Source organism: Onychomys torridus, unplaced genomic scaffold (genome assembly GCF_903995425.1).
Source record: "Onychomys torridus unplaced genomic scaffold, mOncTor1.1, whole genome shotgun sequence".
NCBI lineage: Eukaryota > Metazoa > Chordata > Mammalia > Rodentia > Cricetidae > Onychomys > Onychomys torridus.
The window spans coordinates 27,067-50,076 of NW_023411183.1; the positions used below are offsets into that span (position 1 = coordinate 27,067).

At 40.3% G+C, this 23,010-nt stretch overlaps 1 pseudogene; it reads right to left on the reverse strand.

The window, feature by feature from the left end:
- Positions 1-468: 468 nt before the first annotated feature.
- On the reverse strand, positions 469-22,618 carry LOC118574986 (annotated as a pseudogene).
- Between the last annotated feature and the right edge of the window lie 392 nt (positions 22,619-23,010).

Sequence of the window (23,010 nt, forward strand, 5' to 3'; positions counted from 1 at the left end):
CCCCAATTTTGTTTGATGTGGGATTTAGGAGTGGGGCTTATGTACACCAACTAGTTTAATAAGCAGCTTCAGAGGGCATATTCAGACGCTTAATGCTGTAGCTGTTGCAGGGTTGGAAAATGAGGGTGTGGAACATTGGGGCATGGCTAGTGTATAAGAGGGGGAAGGGAAGATGGGGTGAGGTGCGTTTCAGAAGACACAGTGACCAGCCTGCTGAGGTGCATCCTTTGTGAAAGGATATGTACAAACAAACTGACCAGAAGCAGTTTAACATGGTAGAAATTTGGTTTTCCTCCTTCCTTTCTTTGACCTCATTTGCTCATAAGAAATAAAAATAAAAAGCCAGACTCCTAAGAATGTTCGTGGAAGAAATAGGGGCTATGAGTGGGTGTGGGTGCTCACGTTGGCTGCGTTTACAAAGCATTGGTTCATGTTGCTGTGAAAACATGCCCAATGGAAGCTGTCCCTTCAGAAGAAAGCAGAGTTGGTAAGCTCAATGATACAGTACTTGCAGTGCAGGTTCACGAACCTCAGAGCCTCTGCTGAAGCTTCCCAGTCCTGGACGTTCAGCATCTGCAGGTCAAAGCAGTTTGAGGCCATGATCTACAGGCTTTGGCCCGTGATGCTCTTACAGGACTTGAGGCTTAACCTCTTGAGATTGAAACAGTTCAAAGCCAGGGATTCAAGGCCCATGTCAGAGACCAGAGGACATTTGCCTATGTCCAGAGACTTAAGTTTTGTGCAGTTCTTGGCAAGGTACTCCATGCCATGGTCCGTGATGTCCTCACAGCCCCTCGCATTGAGGTAGCGTAATTTGCTACATTACTTAGCCACATAATGAATGCCCACATCTGTGATACAGCCACAGTGGGTGATCCTGAGGTACCACAAGCGGGACTCCAGCTTAGCTATCCCCTGCAGGCCAAAGTCTCTGACAAAGCGGTAGTCACTGACACTCAGCTCCTTGATGGACATGCAGTAGTGAGAAAAACAAAAGAAGTAAGGGAAAAGAATTGTAGGAGTTTATTACTGGGCATTTCTGTATCAAATTTCCCTATATAGGTACAAACTAGGATGGCCCAATCAGGACTACGGGTGCATAGCCATTCAAGCTGTTCTTTATTATAGGGAGCTGCCATTCTAAGATGGCACCGACTTCCTGACAGCTTTGCTGTAAACAACTCCATATTTGGCTGTGCTTGCTGGGCTGCGCGCCTCGATGCTTGCGCATGCGCATATATGGTAATTTGGCCTTATGGCCTCAGCCTATCCCGTGGCTCCCCATGCTTGCATTCTGGCGGGATCCAATCACAGATTGACCCGTTCACTTGGTTCCCTATATAAGCAGCTGCCTTTTGGTTCTTGGGGCCCCTTGCCGCGGACTGGATCTCAGCTAGACCACCAGACCGAGGGAGAACGGGGTGAAGGTACTCAGGATAAGTGGGATTCGGCGAATGACAGACAGCCACAGACACGAGAGTATGTTGTGAAGCTGCTGCAATTTTACTCAGACCAAGCAGTGAATTTTATACAGTTACTTGGGGAAGCACGGCAATCGGCCAGTAGGGTGACAAACATAGAATCAACAATGTAGTTACACACTTTTCTCAGAATGATTAACAGATCTCATGAGTATAGCCTTTACTTTTTCTTTTGTGGTTCCTCATCCGGACAGAGAACATTACGGCCCTAGCTGTAGTTCTCCTTCTACACCTTTGTTCTGTATCAAAATTATACCCTTTTCATCATTGTTCTAACCATGGTTTCATTTGTGTGAAAATATTTTAACCTTTACCTGTGGGTGAGAAGGCACCAGGGGGGTCGGTACCTAGCTAATCTTTCCATGAACTGTAACTTATGCCATTCTGTTTTCATACCATTATGATTCACACATCAGTTCCCATGTACGTCATAAGCTCCCGTAAAAGGTAATGGCTCTAAATAATTATTGTATCTAAGATTAAAGTTAGGGGGTTGCCACCATCGACCCTTGATGAGAAACTCTATTTGTCCCTGAATAATTCTTGTAGGAATGGCTAATTCCTGTAACTGGTTCCTCGCAGCTGCTGTCAGCTGTGCGTGTGAATTGTCTATGAGTGCCTGAACTTTACTTTCATTCTCTCTTCGCTAGAGTCTTTGTCCTTCTGAATCATAAGTTCTTTCTGCTCTAAATCATTCATGAATTCCTCCAAACTTTAGAGACCCTCTTGAACTGTTGGCCTAAAAGCTTGAATCATAGGTGGGGGTATTGAAGCCACTTTTGAGGAATCATTACTCTCTTTATGGGGCACATCAGGAATATTAAGAGTTAACTTCTTGGAATTAATACACAAGGAAACAACAATAATTACAGCTGCAAAGAGAAGAAGGCAGAGTGCCAGCCAGCCTCTGCAAGCAGATCTGCGTGGTTCCGTGTAGCCTGGCACCTTGATTCGGGCAAATTGATGAGGGGTCGCCGGGGGCATAGACCCGAGGGCCGCGAGCCCCCCTTTCCCACGTAACTACCTTATCCAAGGCATTTGTCACGCAGGCGACACCGTCATGGGCGTGGCAGCCCCTCACCTCCCGCTCTCCCTCAACCAAGAAGCGCTCCAATAAAGTGTGATCTGAGAAGAATCCTCGAATGGTGGTCGTTCTTCCTCGCTGGTCGAGGAGCTCGCCGCACTTTATCATATGGCATAATAACAACATCAGGGTCCCACCCAAAGTATGTGGAAGTTTTTATCCCCAGCATGATCAATTGGCAAGCCAAGGAGGGGTAGGTGGGGAGGATTTTTCTCTTAGCAACAGGAAGGTATACCCAAAGTAAGGGCACAGGTTCTTGCCAAAGCAGTCCCATGGGGGCAAATTCTGTAGAAAACATTGTCAGATATAAAGGTGAGGCCGACTCAAAATATCCTGTGTATTGTTGGGTGATGGCTGACTCAACTTTTTGTAGTGCCTTTTCTGCATCTACAGTAAGATATCTGGGGGACCGAGGATCAGAATCCCCTTTGAGAATATCTTCGAGGGGACATACTTCTCCCTTGGTTATTTTTAAATAAGGTCGTAGCCAATTGATATACCCCAGAAGCTTCTAGAAGTCATTAAGACAACGGAGCTTGCCTCTCTTGATCTGAATTTTCTGGGTATAAAGAAGGTCTGGATGTAACTCAAATCCTAAAAACAAGAAGGGGTATTGGGTCTGTATCTTTTCTGGGGCTATATAGAATCCTCGGCCTTGAAGTAAAGTAATTATCTTTTGGGCTATATATTGTTTTTTCTTCAGACTCCCCTGCTATTAATAGATCATCCATATAGTGTATAATATAAGCATCAGGGTACTGGATTCTCACCGGATCAATGGATTGAGCTACATATTTTTGACATAGTGTGGTTGAATTGGCCATACCTTGGGGCAATACTTTCCATTGAAATCGGGGGTTGGGTCCAATATGACTCACAACAGGTATAGAGAAGGCAAATGGTTTGCAATCCAGAGGATGCAGGGGGATAGAGGAAAAGCAATCTTTGATATCTATAACAATCTTAAAATATTTTTTAGGGATAGCCACAGAAGATGGCAATCCAGGCTGTAATGCCCCCATAGGGACCATAGTCTTATTTACTTCCCTAAGATCCTGTAACAACCTCCGTTTTCCAGTTTTTTTTCTTTATTACAAAGATGGGAGTGTTCCATGGAGATGTGGAAGGCTCAAGATGCTGTTGTTCTAATTGTTCCTGCACCAACTGGAGGGCAGTTTGAACTTTTTCCTGAGGCATGGACCACTGGTCTATCCAAACAGGGTCGTCAGACTTCCAAGTTATTTTATCGACTTGGTATGCAGGAGGAGCAGTGGTCCTTAGGAAGAAAGGTCTGTCCCTAATCCCCTTTTGTCCAGCTTGGGGATGGGCATGATGGGCTGAGTTTGCCCCTGTTCAAACTTCCCTAACCCTTTGCCAGGCAGAAAGCCTGTCTTTAGCATCATTTGGTTCACTTTATCATTGGGACTCATCATGATGATCCCCATCTGTATCATTATATCTCTTCCCCACAGGTTTATTGGCAACCCTTCAACCACAAAGGGCCTTACTGTTCCAGTATTTCCCCCGGTGTCCTCCCATTTTAGAAATCTAGAGCTTTGTAGTGTATTTTGGATTTGGCCTATCCCCTTTAAATGTGTGGCAGTGGGCTCCAGTGGCCATGAATCAGGCCAATATTTTTTGGCTATGACAGTGGCATCAGCGCCTGTGTCCAAAAGGTCCAGAAATTGTTTTCCCTCCAGAGAAAAGTTTAATTGTAGGTCGGCTCTCTGTTAATTGTTGGACCCAGAATATGTTTGATGATCCTGGTTCTGAAAGACCATGAGTTGGACCCTTATGGGGAAATTGTCCAACTATCGGGAGAGGGAGAGCCTGAGCGATACGTTGGCCCACATGGATGGTGATAGGACCCCTAGAGGCTAGGGCCAGGAATTTTCTCTCTCCCTGATAATCAGAATCAACTATGGAAGGAATGATAGAGAGTCCTTGCAGTGAGCTGAAAGCTCGTCCTATAATAAGAAAGAACATCCCAGGCAGGGGTAGAGGAAGAGGGGGGGCAAGGATCCTGGTCTCTATAATCACCATGCCCTCTTCCAGGGTTACAATCCGGGTGGTGGAGGAACAGAGGTCCAGTCCTACACTTCCTGGTGTGGCTTGGGATAGGCTTGAGCAAGTTGGGCCAAGGCTGTCTGGGGCACTGGGGTTCCCTGTTCTTGATTGTTGTTGAAGGGGTTGTTGGGTGTTATACAGGGCTGTGATGGATGAGTGGGGCCCCGAGATGGGGCCCACAGCCCATTTCCCAAGACCACAGATAACGGCTGGCCATTAACATCAGTCTTGGAGCGACAGTCTCTGGCCCAATGCCGACCCCTTTTGCATCGAGGGCAGAGCCCTGGGGGTGGGTTTCTCAGATTATCATTAAGGGGTGGGATCTCTCACCCTGGGCACCAGGCATTCTCTGGCAAAATGTCCCGGGTGCCCGCATTTGAAAGTTTTTGGTTCCATTATTAGGCCCTCTAGCGGGCGCCTGGAGCATGGCACCTGTGGCCATACTAATGGACTTAGAAATCTTATGATCAAAGGAGTCTACTTCACTACACAGCTTAATCATGCCATTGAGGTCCATAGCCTTAGTTTTGCCCCTCAAGGCCACCCTGCAGGCTGCATTGGCATTTTCTATAGCTAATTGCTTGACCACAATATTTTCTAAACCATCTTCTCCCAGGATTCTTTCAGTCGCTTCTAGCAGCCTGGCAACGAACTGGGCGTAAGGTTCACTGTTGCCTTGGACTATTTTAGACAGGGAGGTGGTGGCTGCCCCTGTCGTAGGCACAGCTCACCAGGCCACCAGCGCCGCTTGGGCCGTCTGTGCCAGAAGCCCTGCTGGAAGTTTCCGTTGTTTTTCCTCTGTTGTTTGCCTCTCCCTGAAATCTTGTCAGAGGACCATGAAGACATCTGAGGACTTTTCTTATTTATGACGGCCTGTGTTTCAGCTCTGTCTATAAACTCGGCCTTCCAGGTTAAAAATTGGCTCCGAGTTAACACTGACTTAACCACCTTATTCCATTCATGAGGCAACAGATTACCCCCCTGCCCCAGCCCTTCAAGAACTGAAATTGTGAAGGGTGCATTAATGCCATAATTTTTGACTGCTGAGTGTAAATCCTTCAGATGTTTTATTTTTAGTTTTGTATATATAACTTGGTCAGTGTCATGATTCTCCACTGGGTCCTCCTCCTCTCCCTCCAAGGCCGAAGTCCCCTGTTCCATAACCTCAGTATCTCTGTCAGCACCCTGAGTGGTGTCTGCCTGTTCCCCCACATCCTGTGATTGAGTGCCATAGCGGGTCATTACTGGGAAAGAGAGGGACATTGCAGTCAGTGCCCTTTTGGTCTTGCCTACTTTTGGTTTCTAAGAGGCCCTGCATTCCAGGTATAACAGGTCCCATTTGTCTTGTCATTGTTGACGAATGTGCACTTGGGTCATTGGGAGTGGGAGTGACATAGGGAGGCAGAGAGGGCCAGTGAAGGCTCCTCTCATCTATTTGGTGGCTAGCCAAAAGGCCACTTCTTCCAGGCTGATTTCTGAAGAAGGGTCAATCCAGTCATCGCCTGCTGCATTCTTATAAATGACAGGATAAATCTTTTTATAGGATTTGATCGGGGCGGGAGGCTTTAACAAAGGTGGGATTAATTCAGTGGCAGGGATAGGCTCATCAATAAGGGAGGGGCCACGCGAGGCATGGGCAGCCTCAGGGCTGCCTGTGATCTCAAGGTTCCCCATTAGTCTTAGGTGGAGCGGCTGCCTGGGGTGCAGCACCTGTCTCTGTTTTACTTTCTTTCTTTGGCGGAGCAGCCACCTCAGCTCTGGACTCATTATCGGGTGTCCAGCAGGAGGAGTCAGAGAGAAAATCCTCCGAAAGGGCTAATAAATGTGAAACACGCCCGTCTCCCTCTGCCTCTTTTAAAATATCTCTGATCACACCATAAAAACTAAAGAAAGCATCAGGAACATTTTCTCACTGTTTAAGTAATTTGTTGATGTCTCTTCCAACCTTATTCCAAGTTAGTGGGTGAATCCCTGGGCCATTAACTACCAGCCAAGGGCACTTCTCCACAAAACAGAAGAATTTTATCAGATCCTTTTTCTTAACCCTTAGTCCTCTCTCCCTGAGATTGCCCTTCATTTCTTTAATAAAAAGAACCTTTTTTTGATAATCCTTTGCCCATGGCTATGGGATGACTATGCTTACCTCAAGACTCTCCCAGGTTGCACGAGTGATGCGGTCTGGTAGTCTCTACCTCGCGTCTCTACCTTGCGTTGTCCAGAGCTCTGCTATCTGCCCGGTAGGCCACCGTGCCTCGGGACCCACGTTGAGGCACCACTTGTCCCGTCCTGCAGGCCAGGTTATTAGGTCAGACCCAAGGAGGCACCACCTGAAAGACCAATGGGGGTGAGAGACAAAGGAGACCAGGCACATAAAGAAAGACAGAGTCAGTCTGAGTCAGGTCAAGGTCTCATTTATTGCAAAGTGAAGCAAGCTTATATACTGGTGGATATGAGGCGAAGGGAGGGAGATAAAAAAATTGTTAGAAAAGGGTTCAGGACGAGGTCTCTTTGGTCCAGTGCTCAAACAACCGATCAATCAATTAGAAAAGGGTTAGGGAGAGGTCTCTTTGGTCCAATGCTTTGAACAAATGATCAATCAAACACACTCCAGGAAGTTTAATCTAAAAGTACACTTTGTGTTTTTTCTGGGAATGATTGTTTTTGCAATTCAATGGGTGCAGTTATGCCAGATCATCCAAGCAAGAAAAGTCAAGGCACAGCTATACAATTTGTGGTTCCCAACACAGTAGATCACAAGGTAGTGGAGGCCCTCATCAGTGAGGCGGACACAAGGGCGCAGATAGAGGTGTGTGAGCTAGGTGCAGTGAGCCTTCATCCTCCAGCATGAAGCAGTCCATCATATAAAGGTATCAGATGGAAATCTGTTTGTCATGCAAGGGGGGGGCAGTTTAATGGAGGCCTCCCAGGTCAAGCTGATGCAAGGAACTTTGGAGCACCCTGACACATCCAGATGCTCCAGGTTGGGACAGAGGGACACCACATCAAAGACAGCTTCCTTGGAGATATTGTAACATCCTGAGACTTCCTGGGCAGCAATGTGCAATGGTGTAAAGGCCTTGGTCTGTGAGCCTCTGGCAGTCACTGACAATGACTGTCTTCAGCATGAGACACACATTGGGTGTCTCCTGGCAAAACCTATGGGTCCGTGCTTTCAGGGCATGGTCCACATTGATGGTCTCGCCTTTTCAGTGTCCAACCTATGGGGTTCGATTCAGAACCTAAAATAGCACATGCTTATTTATTCAGTCAGGAATTAAACCATTTCAGTGTGACTGCTGTGGAAGAAAGTTCACCAGGGCTTACTTGCTAAAGATGCATCACCTAAAGCATGAAGTGATTTCTTAGTGCCAGAATACTTAAACCAGGAGCAAGAAGAGCCTCTTGTTCAGTATGATCTTGGAGAACACACTTTTGAAAGCAACTCTTCTGTTCAAATGCCTGTGATTTCACAGGTCTCCTCAACCCAGAATTGTGAAAGCTCTTCCCCTTTGGGGTCTCTTGGTGGGCTTGCAGAAAAGGAGCAGGAAGTGCAAGAGCAACCAAAGAGCAGTGATAATGCTGAGGCTCCCAGAGAAGACCCCCCAAGTCAGAGTTGTCTTCTATTCTGTTGAGTGATTCTGTGATTTGGCCTCCTCAGTTTTGGTTTTTGGAAAGTGCCCGAGCTTGGTGTTCTATGTTTAAATTTAATTTTTCAGACAAAGAAGAGTTCCCTTTGTAAGCCCTGACATTTGAGGGTTGCTTTGTTTTGTTTTGTTTTCATAGCTTAAAGATTGCTTCTGTATATATACAATAAGGTAACATTGAAACAGGACATAACTCTGAGACTTAAGGGAAAGCAGCTGATTTTAAACATGGCAGTTCTTCCTCCCATTGTTAAAGGTGGGCAGCAGCAGATACAGAAGAAAGTTTGTCATTGTTGACCTTCCTGAGATGACAGGGCTCATTGGAAGTTACTAAACAGACTTTTAAAATGTCTAAGTAAACGTTTACTCCTAGATGCAGGGTGTTATAAATCCTATAGTTTTGGAAGTATTTATGGTAATTCTTTTCCAATGAAGGTAAATCACTTTTGAAATCCAGCATATTCTTTTTTTAAGCCATTATGAATTTTCATGGTGAAAAATTGGTATTGGGCAGGCAGTTCCTGTACCTCTATAGTACCACTCCAAAGGCTAAGAGGTGTGACTGAGAGGACTCAGGCTGTGTATGGAATAGCCAGGGTGCAGAATGAGGTATGTATACCCCAGCTTTATAGGAATTGTTTTAATACAGTTTTCCTTACTAGAATGAATGTTTACCTGGCCTTTGAATGCTGATACCTGACTAAATAGGACATTGCCCAGATTAAGTGTCCTCTTGCCCCATCAACAATACTTTCACTTGCATATACTATTGTGCTGCCCTATAAATGAAAACTATTGAAGATATTCTATATTTTATATATAGGTTTATGTATTGTTGGGTATGTTTATGCTGTACTGTTTTGGACAAAATAAAAGAATTCTGTTTTGAGGCTACATTCTTTTTTTGGAACTGAGGATTGAACCCAGGGGCCTTGAGCTTGCTAGGCAAGCACTCTACAACTGAGCTAAATCCCTGGCCCTTGAGACTACATTCTTAACCCAATTAAGATTGTTTACAAGATCACATATGACAACAGTACATTGTCCTTATTCTAAAATATTTTGAGGTATTACCAAGTTTGTTAAAAGCTGTTAGAGTTTTCACGGGATGTAATAAATAATGTGAAAGATAAAAGGTTGTAAATGATCACCTATGACTCAGAAATTGGGGGAGCGACGTGTTCTAAACACTAAAATCTAAAAACTTTGCTACTCAAATGATGAAATTTATATAGTACTCTAGATTGGGATATACTTTTTTTTTAAATCTAGGGCCATCAAAGCCTCTTTGATCTGAAATATTCAAGAGTCCATGAATAATAAACTTTTGAGTAATTTTTCTATATAGAAAATCGCCCTAAGGTTCATCATTATGATTGCTCCTGATGGGGTTAGAAAATAGAAATGACATATGTTTTTTATTTGACTTTGAATACTTTCTTCTGTTTTGTGACAGGATCATATGTAGTCCAGGCTGGCCCAGAACTCATGATCCTCTTGCCTTAGTTCCTGGACAGCCCTTGCTGGCATGATATATTATAGACACATGTCACCACACCCATAACTAACTATAGTTCCTTAGTCAGAAACATGATCTGAATTGTATTCCAATGCCAGGCCTTACTTTTTACATTATAGTAACTTGTTTCTTTAAAGTTTATTAATTCTGAAATTTAATTTATCACTTTCCCTGTCTCTCTTTGTACATATTCTCCTATCATAATTCTACTTTTTTCTTCTTAATACTGAGAATTGAACTGGAGACATTATGCATTATTTGTACATGGTCATTCACTGAGATACAACCCTAGCCTTTATTTCCAGTTCTTCATCTGAATCAGGAGTGTTGGCGATAGAGACTGTACTACCACCACCTGTTTACCATGTCCAAGCAAGGGGCTGTGGATTGAAAAACAGAGACAAAAGAGTCAATCATGCTAGCAGGATACCAAATGCCCTTTATTGAAGAAGGCAAGAAACCTTAAATACAGGCTTACAGCACAATGGAAAAACCCCTGGAGGGCAGAAGTTCTCTACTGAATGCTCTACATTCTTGCATCTAAGCTGTTTACACCAAATGCAGGATCCACAGACAAAGAACCTCCAGTGAGCGTTCAGGAGGGTGGAGACCAGCAGGGAATCAGCATAGGGAGGACATCAAAGTCAAGGTTGGCAAGAAGGGAGGCAGTTACCCAACTTGGGAGTGCCAGGACACTACACAGGAGCTCATTTGCTCCCAAGCATAAGTGTGTGACTTTCAGAAAAATCAAGTAGGAAAGTCAGTCACTTTTATTGTAATGTCATATATGATATTTTAAAATTGTGCCTATGGGATCGATCCTCAGCTCAAAAAAAAATTTGTGCCTACTAATAAATAAATTCTAAAACTCGTATTAGAATTCTATTTTAAGTATGGTAAAGACTACGTTAAATTATGATCAGGAATTATGTTTTTGGTTCCATGTTTTGTATTTTTTTTTTTTATTCTGTTAAGAGTCAGGAAAAAAAAAAAAGGAAGAAATAAATAAGAATCAGAGATGAAGTGTTGAAGAATTCTTTTCAGGTTTCTTGGTTGAAAGTGTTTCAGTCTACCCTATCTTGAGAATTCTTGAGTTAGGTCGTCCCTGGCAGCGCCTCTGTAAAGGAGACTCTTCACTGTAGATTTTCATTGCTGATTACAAATCTTGTAACCAACCCTTATGAGAGATTTGAATATACCATATAACCATGAAAATATATGGTTAGTTGCCCACTGCCCAAATCTTTTTTATAAAGGTGCCTGACCAGTTATTTTTCTTCATTATTATGTATTTTAAATTTTATACATCAGCCATGGGTTCCAATGTCCTCCCCCCTCCTGCCCCCACACTCACCTTCCCTCCAGAACCTCCCCTCCTTTCCCATGTCCTCCAGGATCAAGGCACCCCAGGGGATTCATTTAAACCTGGCGGATTCAGTACAGGCAGGTCCTGTTCCCTCCTTCCAGACTGAGCAAAGTGTCCCTGTGTAAGCCCAAGGTTCCAAACAGCCAGCTCATGCACTAAGGACAGATGCTGGTCCCACAGACTGGGTACCTCCCAAGCAGATCAAGCTATTCAATTGTCTCACTTATCCAGAGGGCCTGATCCAGCTGAGGGCTCCACAGCCTTTGGTTCATAATTCATGTGCTTCCATTCATTTGGCTATTTCTCCAGTGCTTTTTGCAATCTTGGGTTCAACAATTCACGCTCTTGCATACCCTCCTCTTTCTTGACAGTTGGACACCTGGGCCTGGCTGAGGATCTCTGCATCCACTTCCATCAATTATTGGATGATAGTTCAAAGATGACTGTTAGGGTGTTTAGCCATCTGATCACCAGACTAGGTCAGATCAGGCTTTCTCTCGACCATTGCCAGCAGTCTACAGAGGATGTATCATTGTAGTTTTTTGGGGACCTCCCAAGCACTCTGCCTATTCCTGTTGTCATGTGATCTTCATTTATCATCGTCTGTTATTTCTCATTCTCCCTTTCTGTTCTTGATCCAGCTAGAATCTCCTGCTCCCCTAAGCTTTCTTTCCCACAAATCTTGCCCTTCATTACTCCCACTGTCGTCCAGGTTGGTCATGTAGATCTCATCCTTTTCTCTGTCATTGGGAGATCCTTGGGTCTTTCCTTGGGTCCCATTTTCTAGGTAGCCTTCCTGGAGTTGTGTAGCAGTCTAGTCATCTTTGTTTTACATCTATTATCCTCCTATGAGTGAGTACATACCGTGTTTGTCCTTCTGAGAATGGGTTACCTCACTCAGGTGATTTTTTTTCTAGATCCATCCATTTTCCTGCAAACCTCATGATGTCATTGTTTTTCTCTGCTGAGTAGTACTCCATATATGTACCATATTTTCTTTATCCATTGTTCAGTTAAAGGGCATCCAGGTTTTTTCCAGGTTCTGGCTATTACAAACAAAGCTGATATGAACATAGCTGAGCAAAAGCCCTTGATTGAGCATTCCTTGGGTATATGCCCAAGAGTGCTATAGCTGGGTCTTGGGGGAGATGGATCCCCAATTTTCTCAGGAAGCGCCATATTGATTTCCAAAGTGGCTGTATAAGCTTGCATTCCCACCAGCAGTGGAGGGGAGTTCCCCTTGCTCCACATCCTCTCCAGCATAAGCTGTCTTCTGTGTTTTTGATCTTAGCCATTCTGACAGGTGTAAGATGGTATCTCAGAGACTTTTTGATTTGCATTTCCTGGATAATTAGGGATGTTGAGCAATTCCTTAAATGTCTTTCAGCCATTTGAACTTCCTCTGTTGAGAATTCTCTGTTTAGTTCTATAGCCCATTTCTTAATTGGACTATTGAGCATTTTGATGTCTAATTTCTTGAGTTATTTATATATTCTGGATATCAGCCCTCTGTCAGATGTGGGGTTGGTGAAGACCATTTCCCATTCTGAAGGCTGTCACTTTGTCATGTTGACTGTGTCCTTTGCTCTACAAAAACTTCTCAGTTACAACAGGTCCCATTGATTGATTGTTTCTCTCAGTGTCTGTCCTACTGGCGTTATATTTAGAAAGTGATCTCTGGTGCCAATGCGTTCAAGAGTACTTCCTACTTTCTCTACTGTCAGGTTCAGAGTAACTGGATTTATGTTGAGGTCTTTGATCCACTTGGATTTAAGTTTTGTGCATGGTGACAGATATGGATCTATTTGCAGCCTTCTACACATTGACATCCACTTATGCCAGCACCATTTGTTGAAGATGCTTTCTTTATTCCATTGTACATTTTTGGCTTCTTTATCAAAAATTATATGTTCATAGGTGTGCGGGTTAATGTCAGGGTCTCCAATTCAATTCCATTGGTCCACATGTTGGTTTTTATGCCAGTACCAAGCTGTTTTTATTACAGTAGCTCTATAGTAGAGCTTGAGGTCAAGGATTGTGATGCCTTCAGAGGTTGTTTTATTGTATAGTATTCTTATGGCTATCCTGGGTTTTTTGTTTTTCCATATGAAGTTGAGTATTATTCTTTCCAGATCTGTGAAGAATTGTGTTGGTAATTTGATGGGGACTGCATCGAATCTGTAGATTGCTTGTGGTAAGATCACCAATTTTGCTATGTTAATTTGCCTATCCATGAGCATGGGAGATCTTCCCATTTTCTGACATCTTCTTCAATTTCTTTTTTCAGGGACTTAAAGTTCTTGTCATATAGGTCCTTCACGTGCTTAGTCAGTGTAACCCCAAGGTATTTTATATCATTTGAGGCTATTGTAAATGGTGATGTGTCTCTGATTTCCTTCTCAGCCTGTTTGTCTGCTGTATATAGGAGGGCTACTGATTTTTTTGAGTTGATCTTGTATCCTGCAATGTTGCTGAAGGTTTCACTAGCTGTATCAGTTTCTTGGGTGAATTTTGGGGACACAAAATTGTGCCTACTAATAAATAAATTCTAAAACTCATATTAGAATCCCATTTTAAGTATGGTAAAGACTACGTTAAATTATGATCAGGAATTATGTTTTTGGTTCCAAGTTTTGTATTTTTTTTATTCTGTTGAGAGTCAGGGAAAAAAGGAAGTAATAAATAAGAATCAGAGATGAACTGTTGAAGAATTCCTTTCAGATTTCTTGGTTGAAAGTGTTTCAGTCTACCCTATCTTGAGAATTCTTGAGTTAGGATGTCCCTGGCAGCCCCTCTGTAAAGGAGACTCTTCACTGTAGATTTTCATTGCTGATGACAAATCTTGTAACCAACCCTTATGAGAGATTTGGATATACCATATAACCATGAAAACATATGGTTAGTTGCCCACTGCCCAAATATTTTTATAAAGGTGCCTGACCAATTTTTAATATAAAGTGATACAAAGGACTTTTTCTATTCCATTAAGACAGCACATTTTTGAGGACATTTGTCTATGGGCCCATTATAGGAAACACAACTACAAGAGATAATTGTATATATAGTAACATTTAAGGTTTATTTAAAGTTGATATAAGAGAGGAGCACCTACATATATACTTTTCACCAGAATATATGGAAAATATTGTAAAGAGATGAAAGCCAGTCATGATCCCTTCCATAGAAGCCACCAGGGTAGCTAAACAAAAAGGCATCCTTAAAGGATAACTATCTTTTGTAAGGCCTAAGGGTAACTTTGTGATATAAAAGGACTTTAATTTTAGAATGCAGGATAAATTTCTTTTGAAAAAGCTAAGCATTTTATATGAGACAAGCTTTTTTGTTTTCAGTTTTTTTCCCAACTACCAAAGAGAAAGGATGTGCTTTAGAAAGAAGGTTTTTGCCTAGATGTTGGGTCTAGCTGCTCTTGTCACAATTTACATTTCCAAATTCTGGCCTTGGGAGCTTCACATCATTGATTCTACTGACACAAAGACAAAGTTGATGGTGGCTTTTACTTTTCGAATTTAAAATCTTTAGAGTTGCTATCCACAGATGTGTTTCAATGAATTAATCTCAATTGGCCATTTTAAATCATCCCAATTTTTATTTCAAGTAACTGCAATTCATCATATTACTAGGTCACCTTGTGGGGTTCCTTTTTTTGGGGGGGGCTTGGTTTTAAGTTCACAGTTTTGTTAAAACAAACTGAACTAAAGTGTCTAAGTGGCCTCATTTTGGTCTTATATTTGAACATTCTAACACCCTTAAATAAGTTCCATGTTAAGATGCATGCACTTTGTTATTAAAGACCAACAAACAAAAAATATTTGTATTTTATTTAAATGTTTTACAAAACAGAGTCAAGTGGTCAGTGCCACTGATGTGCTGAGACATAGGTAATCCAGTTACTGTGTAAACTGCTCAGCCAGGCTCTCTTTTTCTAGAATCTCATCCCGTTTTTTTTGGAAGCTCTGTTAAGTCTTTGACTCCACTAAAACAAACAAAAAAACAAGGAAAAAACTCCTACTTCATTCCCTTAATCTAGTACGAGCTATGTTGGCAGTTAGTGATGTCTGTATAGATTTTCAGAATCAGCTGTAGTCTGTTAGCTTTGAATTTCCTATAAGGCCCATTACCACACAATGTTACAGTAGATGACAATTCTCTCCTAGTAACACAGAGAATTGTTTCTTAGGATGACAAATGAACAGTCCTGATACTTTAACTGAAGAGATTTTGATTTGTGGAGTAATGACCAGGCATATTGGAAACTTCCATTGGTACTGCATCACTCACCTGCCAAAAGGGACTTAGAACTCTGAAGAACACAGCTAAGTGACAGAGTGATTTTTGAATGAATTAGGAATGTTCACACATGGAGCAAGCAGCCCAGAGGTGTGGGAGGAAAATGGGTTTTCACAGTAAATTATTGACTTTGGATGCTTTTTCTATTTTTATAGTTACAAAGAGGATGTGTACAAGCCAGCAAGCAGCAGAACAAAGTTGAGTGAGCAGAGATTTTATTATCACTAAACTCAGGTTTTAAGTGAGGTCATCAAAATTAATACTCCTAAATTTGTTTATGCTAGTATTTATCTCTCAGTGTCATTTTTGACGGGTTGTGGTGACATGGAATATTTTTATTTGAAAAATCCTCACAAAACAATTTGCCAGAACATTAATGGTTCAGATAAACAGTGAAGTAAAAATTAGACTGTCCTCATACAGGCTGAGAAGAGACTATGGGTATCACATTCTGGATTACACATAGATTAAGACTTTTGCTGTGGCCCAGAAGAGTTGAACTGTGAAGAGAGAAGAGTAACCAGCTAAGACCAGGAGTTGCACTTTTTATTTGTTAGTTTGTACTAAAGTGATAAGTCAGATGTTTCCTTATATCATAATTCTGTTTTTATAATAGAATTAGATAGTTCCATGATTTTGGAAACAGTTGCTGTAGTAATTTGAGACAGTGTGTAAGAACCTAGGCCTTGGCAGTATCTGAGCAACAGGACCTGCTCAAGAACCTAAAAGGGAACACGAATAAATCCCTTAATTAAGAACACAAAAACAAATATAATTATGAAGTGAAAGAAGGAAAAGAGTTCAAGACAAGAAAGTAGAATTGAAACCATTAAGGAAAACTCAAACTTATATCAGAATGAAAAAAAGTATGATGTAAAACAAAAAAACAAAAAAATCTCAGACATCAGCTTTATCAACATAGTAGAAGATATAAAAGAGATAATTTCAACTGCTGAATAAAGGAAGAAAATAAATGGATACCACAGTTTAAAAATGTTTAATATAAAAATTTCCAAGCACAAAACTGTCAGGAGATCTGAGATACTATGTAAGGATAATAGTGTAAATATAACAGAGATAGAGGAAGAAGAAGAAAACTCATGTCAAAATCACAGTAAATATTTTTTTTTAATTAGTAAACTTTCCCAATCATGTGAATGTGCTATTTATCAAGGTCCAGGAAGCACACACAACATCAAATAGGTTCAGAAAAGAAATTTCCCAAATACATAATAATCAAAATACTAAACAGAGAGAATAGAGAAAGAATATTAAAAGCTGGAAAAAAGGATGAAGCCACATATAATAATGGCGGACCCATTAGAATAACATCCAACTGCTCATGGAGAATTTTTAAAGTCAGAAGGAACTGTACCAAAGTTCAACAAACTCTGAGATCATTGCTTCTAGCCCAGAATACTGTATACAGCAAAATTATCCATCACAGGGATGAAGAAAAACATTCTACTATAAAGCCAAATTTAAGCAATTTTTCTCAATCCATCCAGCCCACTTGAAAGCATTAAAAGGAGTATTGTAGAATGAGGAAGTTACCACATCCAACAAGACACAAGAAATATATAATCACAGACCAGTAAATTAAAATGGGCAAAATCATACAATTGCAAGGAGGACAGGGGAATCCGTGGCTGATATGAAAAATTAGACTAAATTATAAAAGAAAAGAAAAGAAATAATGAAACACTTCTCATTGACATCTCTCAATATTAATGGCCTTATTTCTTCAATAAAAAGACCAAGCATACAGATCGAATTAGAAAACAGGTTATAAATTTATGCTGAATGCATGAGTATCACCTCAGCATCAAGAATAAACTCCCAAAATAGAGTATTAGTATTTGAAATACATAAAGAACTAAAAAAAATTGAACATCAAGAAAGCAAATATCTCAATTTTAAAATGGGTACAGAGGTAAATAAAGAGTTCTCAAAAGATGAAACACAAATGGCTAAGAAACATTAAAGAAATGTTAAGGGCTGCAGAAATGGCTCAGAGGTTAGGAACACTGGTGGCCCTTCCAAAGAGCCTGAGTTCCTTGCCCATGAACCACATGGTGGCTTAAAACCATCTATAATTAGGTCTGGTGCCCTCTTCTGGCCTGCAGGCATACATGCAGACAGACCCCTGCATACATAAGTAAATCAAGACAGGAAGGAAGGAAGGAAGGAAGGAAGGAAGGAAGGAAGGAAGGAAGGAAGGAAGGAAGGAAGGAAGAAAGAATAGAAATTTTAAAAATAATTAGCCATCACTTAAATACAAGTTAAAATATCCAGACATTTCATCTTACACCATTCACTATGGTCAATGTTATTATATTAATGGAATATTATTACTTTCTGTTAATCACAGCTTGTTCCTGCTTGAGGTGTCTGTATTACTTGCTGAGTGTTTCTCCACTGTAAGTCCCTTTCTGCTCTTGAGCCATGAATCCATTCTGTCCAGGTGTTTCTTCTTCATCTCCTTAAGGAATGGGAAGAACACCTTGAACAGGCATTTAATATGAAGATGGATGAGCCTTTACATTATGAATTTGGATGTGTGTATAAGTATATATTTCATATACTTATATAAGGCAGTATGTATTTGTTAATGTGACATTTATTATCCTCACTAAATATTACAGAATAATGGGTACAACTCACATATTTGAAATGTTAAATTAAGACTGAATAAAAACCTAATTTTTAGGATTTATAGCATTAATAAATAAAAGAGTAATAAAATGTTTTAACAAAAAAGTAATTTATTTTACATTTTATTGCTATGTTTGATGACAAACATGTTAAATAAAATTATTTTCATTTGCTTTTAAGTTTATTTTGAAGGTGTATTTTTTGAGGCAGTCAATGTACTCACTCAGGCAATATATGCTTTAAACATCTGTGCTGAGATGTATATCAAAATATAATCAACACTTATATTAGTTATGCCTTCTTCTATCCCCTGTTCTACTTTATTTTATCTGTTCATTTCTCCTTTTAAAATTTATTTTCATACTGTTGCATTTCCCATTTTAAAACTCATAATCCTACTTAATGCTTTACTAATGGGTATATTTTCAAACATTGTACTTTATAACATTAGTTCATATTGATGTCATTTTCACACTAGACATTTAAAATAATGGTATGAATGTGTTTAACCTTTGTGTAAGAGTCAACCATAAACTGCTCAATAACTTTTCCTAAATTGGTCACATGTGACTGCATGATGACTACACATGGTGACACAATGTAGTCTGTCTCAAAGAGAGCTCTTCATGTCCTTTTATATTTATAACATGTGTAGCTTTTATTATTAAAGTCACAGTGCAGATTGCCTTTACATTTCACTTCATATTAGTGAAGGAAAGTTTTATGTTATCTTAAATTTCCACGTTCTTTTCCAATTTTGTGTATTTATCCTGTTAGAGCTAAAATTCATTCATACTTATACCAGGTACTCAGTCTATGTTTTGTTCCCCTCAGGCATGTATGCTGTGGGTCAGAGAGTAATTGTTGTATTAATCGGACAACCTTGGTCCCCAGTATGATGATGCAGGGATGGAACTTTATAATGTTTAGTTCACAAGTATACTAGGTCTTAGATCAATCACCGATTTCGAAGACCTGAGCTCATCCCATAAAGTTCCTAGATTGTTTTTTTCTCTTAAATGTTCTGTTTTGGTATAAAGCATCTTACAAGGTGTTCAAGTTAGATTTTTATTGCTGTGAAAAAAATACTGTGAGCAAAAGAAACTTAGAGGGAACACAAGCTTTTTAATGAAAAAATTACGGATTTACTATAAATTTCTTTTGTGACTTCTTTAAAGAGTGTCACTGTTCTGTTTTTGCCCTCTTAATATCAATTTTCCTATTCTCACAAATACATATTTGTCACATGAGGATTGCATATGTGTGATAGTTTGTATACATGTTCCTATCATAACCACTTAGCAGTTTTAATTCATTGCTAATTGTTTGACTAACACATATTGTTTGTTACTTGGATGGATCATCTCCACTCAGCAATAGTTTAATTTCTTCCTAGTCTTAGATTACACATTGATGTTATTGTTTTATATTGTCCCATGATGTTAAACCATACCTTTAACACAAATCTGTATTTGCTGGTGGCCATGTCAGAGGAGCAGCAGATGACAGTTGACTTCATGGTATCAGCCCACCAGGAGGTGAATCCCTGATGGCTGAATCTTGCATAGGTAAGGCCTGAGACCACAGACTCCAGAATGACTTTTGCTTCTAGTGTGCCTTTACGTGTTTGTTGCTAATGAGTGTGGGGAGATCCCACTGCCGGCAATGTAGTATGTTTGTCTCATGGAAATGCCTCATTCTACTGTGCATTTTTACCTGTGGACTTCTATTAAGATGATTCCTTCCTAAGCTACGTACTGTCTAATTAATAATAATAATGTTAGTTTATCAAGAGTTTTGATGAACAAAAATAAATATGAAGAATTGTCACACACCTAGAACACATGAGTTCCTATTGAGAAGCCATATAGACTGACTTAGGTTAATAATTAAGAAAAAACAATTGAGTCCAAGGAGCCAGACTGGTAAAAATTCCTTTAATCTTAGTACTGAAAAGTTCAGTCACAGGTTTTGGTGTGCATCATTAGCTGAAAACAAAGCCTTAAAATAACTTGATGTTAGATCAGATGTTTTGATAATAGCTTTGAGATGAAAAACCCCAGAATACAATGTCGAGTTCACAAGGACATATAGCTGAGGTCAAAAAAAAAAAAAAATACAAAACATCTCAACTCTTACTAGCTAACAAACATACCTTGGTAGGGATGGTTGATGATCAAAAGTGAGGACAAATTTCTTATACCCATTTCTGCCTTCAATCTCCTGATATAAAAAACTGTTGATGAGTTAAGTATGTACCCTAAAGGTTTAATGTAGAGCTGACTGATTCTTTTTCATATATAAAAGTTTAGGTTTGTGATTTCTTTAAGATCCCTTTTAAGATTACCTTTCAAGATAAGCAATAAAGTAAGTGGTCCTTTCTTTGTAACTGGAAAATTCAGCTTGTCAGTAATAGACCTCACTGGGAATAATATCTTACTTTTCTACACAGTTAATCTATAACAAGTAGCTGGGTTCTTCGGATAACTGGTATTTTATCTGTAATACATAAAATGTTTAATCATGTAAGAAGTATGAAAACATTCTGGTTTTTGTTTGTATTCATTGTAATCATTCACTGAAAAACAGAATATATCTGCCGCGGACTGGATCTCAGCTAGACCACCAGACCGAGGGAAAACAGGGTGAAGGTACTCAGGATAAGTGGGATTCGGCGAATGACAGACAGCCACAGACACGAGAGTATGTTGTGAAGCTGCTGCAATTTTACTCAGACCAAGCAGTGAATTTTATACAGTTACTTGAGGAAACACGGCAATCGGCCAGTAGGGTGATAGACATAGAATCAACAATGTAGTCACACACTTTTCTCAGAATGATTAACAGATCTCATGAGTATAGCCTTTACTTTTTCTTTTGTGGTTCCTCATCCGGACAGAGAACATTATGGCCCTAGCTGTAGTTTTTCTTCTACACCTTTGTTCTGTATCAAAATTAAACCCTTTTCATCATTGTTCTAACCATGGTTTCATTTGTATGAAAATATCTTAACCTTTGCCTGTGGGTGAGAAGGCACCAGGGGGGTCGGTACCTAGCTAATCTTTCCATGAACTGTAACTTATGCCATTCTGTTTTCATACCATTATGATTCACACATCGGTTCCCATGTACGTCATAAGCTCCCATAAAAGGTAATGGCTCTAAATAATTATTATATCTAAGATTAAAGTTAGGGGGTTGCCACCATCGACCCTTGATGAGAAACTTTATTTGTCTCTGAATAATTCTTATAGGAATGGCTAATTCCTGTAACTGCTTCCTTGCAGCTGCTGTCGGCTGCGCGTGTGGATTGCCTATGAGTGCCTGTACCTTTACTTTCATTCTCTCTTCGATAGAGTCTTTGTCCTTCTGAATCATAAATTCTTTCTGCTCTAAATCATTCATGAATTCCTCCAAACTTTAGGGACCCTCTTGAACTGTTGGCCTAAAAGCTTGAATCATAGGTGGGGGTATTGAAGCCACTTTTGAGGAATCATTACTCTCTTTATGGGGCACATCAGGAACATTAAGAGTTAACTTCTTGGAATTAATACACAAGGAAACAACAATAATTACAGCTGCAAAGAGAAGAAGGCAGAGTGCCAGCCAGCCTCTGCAAGCAGATCTGCGTGGTTCCGTGTAGCCTGGCACCTTGATTCGGGCAAATTGATGAGGGGTCGCCGGGGGCATAGACCCGAGGACTGCGAGCCCCCCTTTCCCACGTAACTACCTTATCCAAGGCATTTGTCACGCAGGCGACACCGTCATGGGCGTGGCAGTTCCCCCTTTTTTGTTTTTAAGGCGGAAGGCATACAGGTCCTCACGCACGCTGCCTAGAGATCTGGTTATTGTCCTGAAGAGACAAGGGAAAATCACGATAACACAAACTACAATTAAGGCAAGAATGCCTATGAAAATAAAATATTGAATCCAATCTAAGGAATTCATGGCCTTAAGGTCTTCTTGCAATCCTTGTGGTAAGACATTCGATGAGCCGGCTTGTATACGAGCTTGGCTCATGGCCGATATGTCCTTTTGAATGGCTTCTAAATCATGAGTAATGGAAGAATCCTTCCATACCCCCAACAAATGATGCTTAACTTTATCCCAATTCTCAGAGGAATTGTTAGGAAGTGGAGTCACACAAATAGCCTTGTATTCTTGATGACATCTAGTTTCCATAAGTTTCTTAATATTGGCAACATCTTGTCCTAAGGCTAACAGTACTTTCTCTAATATATTAACCTTTTCCTCTAATTTCTTGTCTATAATTGCTTGTTCAGATAATGCAAAGGAAATATTCTTATTCAAATCATTCACAAATTGAGCTGTATGAATCTCTTGAACCAGGGCGGTGGTAGCAATGGCAAAAGTAGTAATAATAGATATTAATGCTGCTATCCCTAATATCAATGCTGCAACAAATCTTCTCGGCCTTATTAATTCATGAAGCTGTCTAAGTACCTGTAAAGCTGAATTATCATACCAAGTCATGTTATGTAATTGCACGGGCATCATTATAAAAGGTGGTCTTTTCACAATCATCATAATCTGCATTCTTTGTCTTTCCCTTGGTGAAATACAATTAGTGATAATGTATCCAAAGCAAGTTACATGATATGAGTTAGACCCAATAATGTCTGATCAACAAGACTTCATAAATATGAGATGAACTAGGAACACAACAATAGGCATGCAGATGTGAATGGAAACCCACAATAGACCTCAGCCATACAAGGACTACAGGCAACAAAGTAAAGATGGCAGAGGAAGAAAAAGTCTTCCATGAGGCAGAGCACACTAAATGATTTGTAAGACAAAATGGTATTCATATACAATTTAGGATTATATATTTATATGTATTTGTATATATTAATAATATAGTA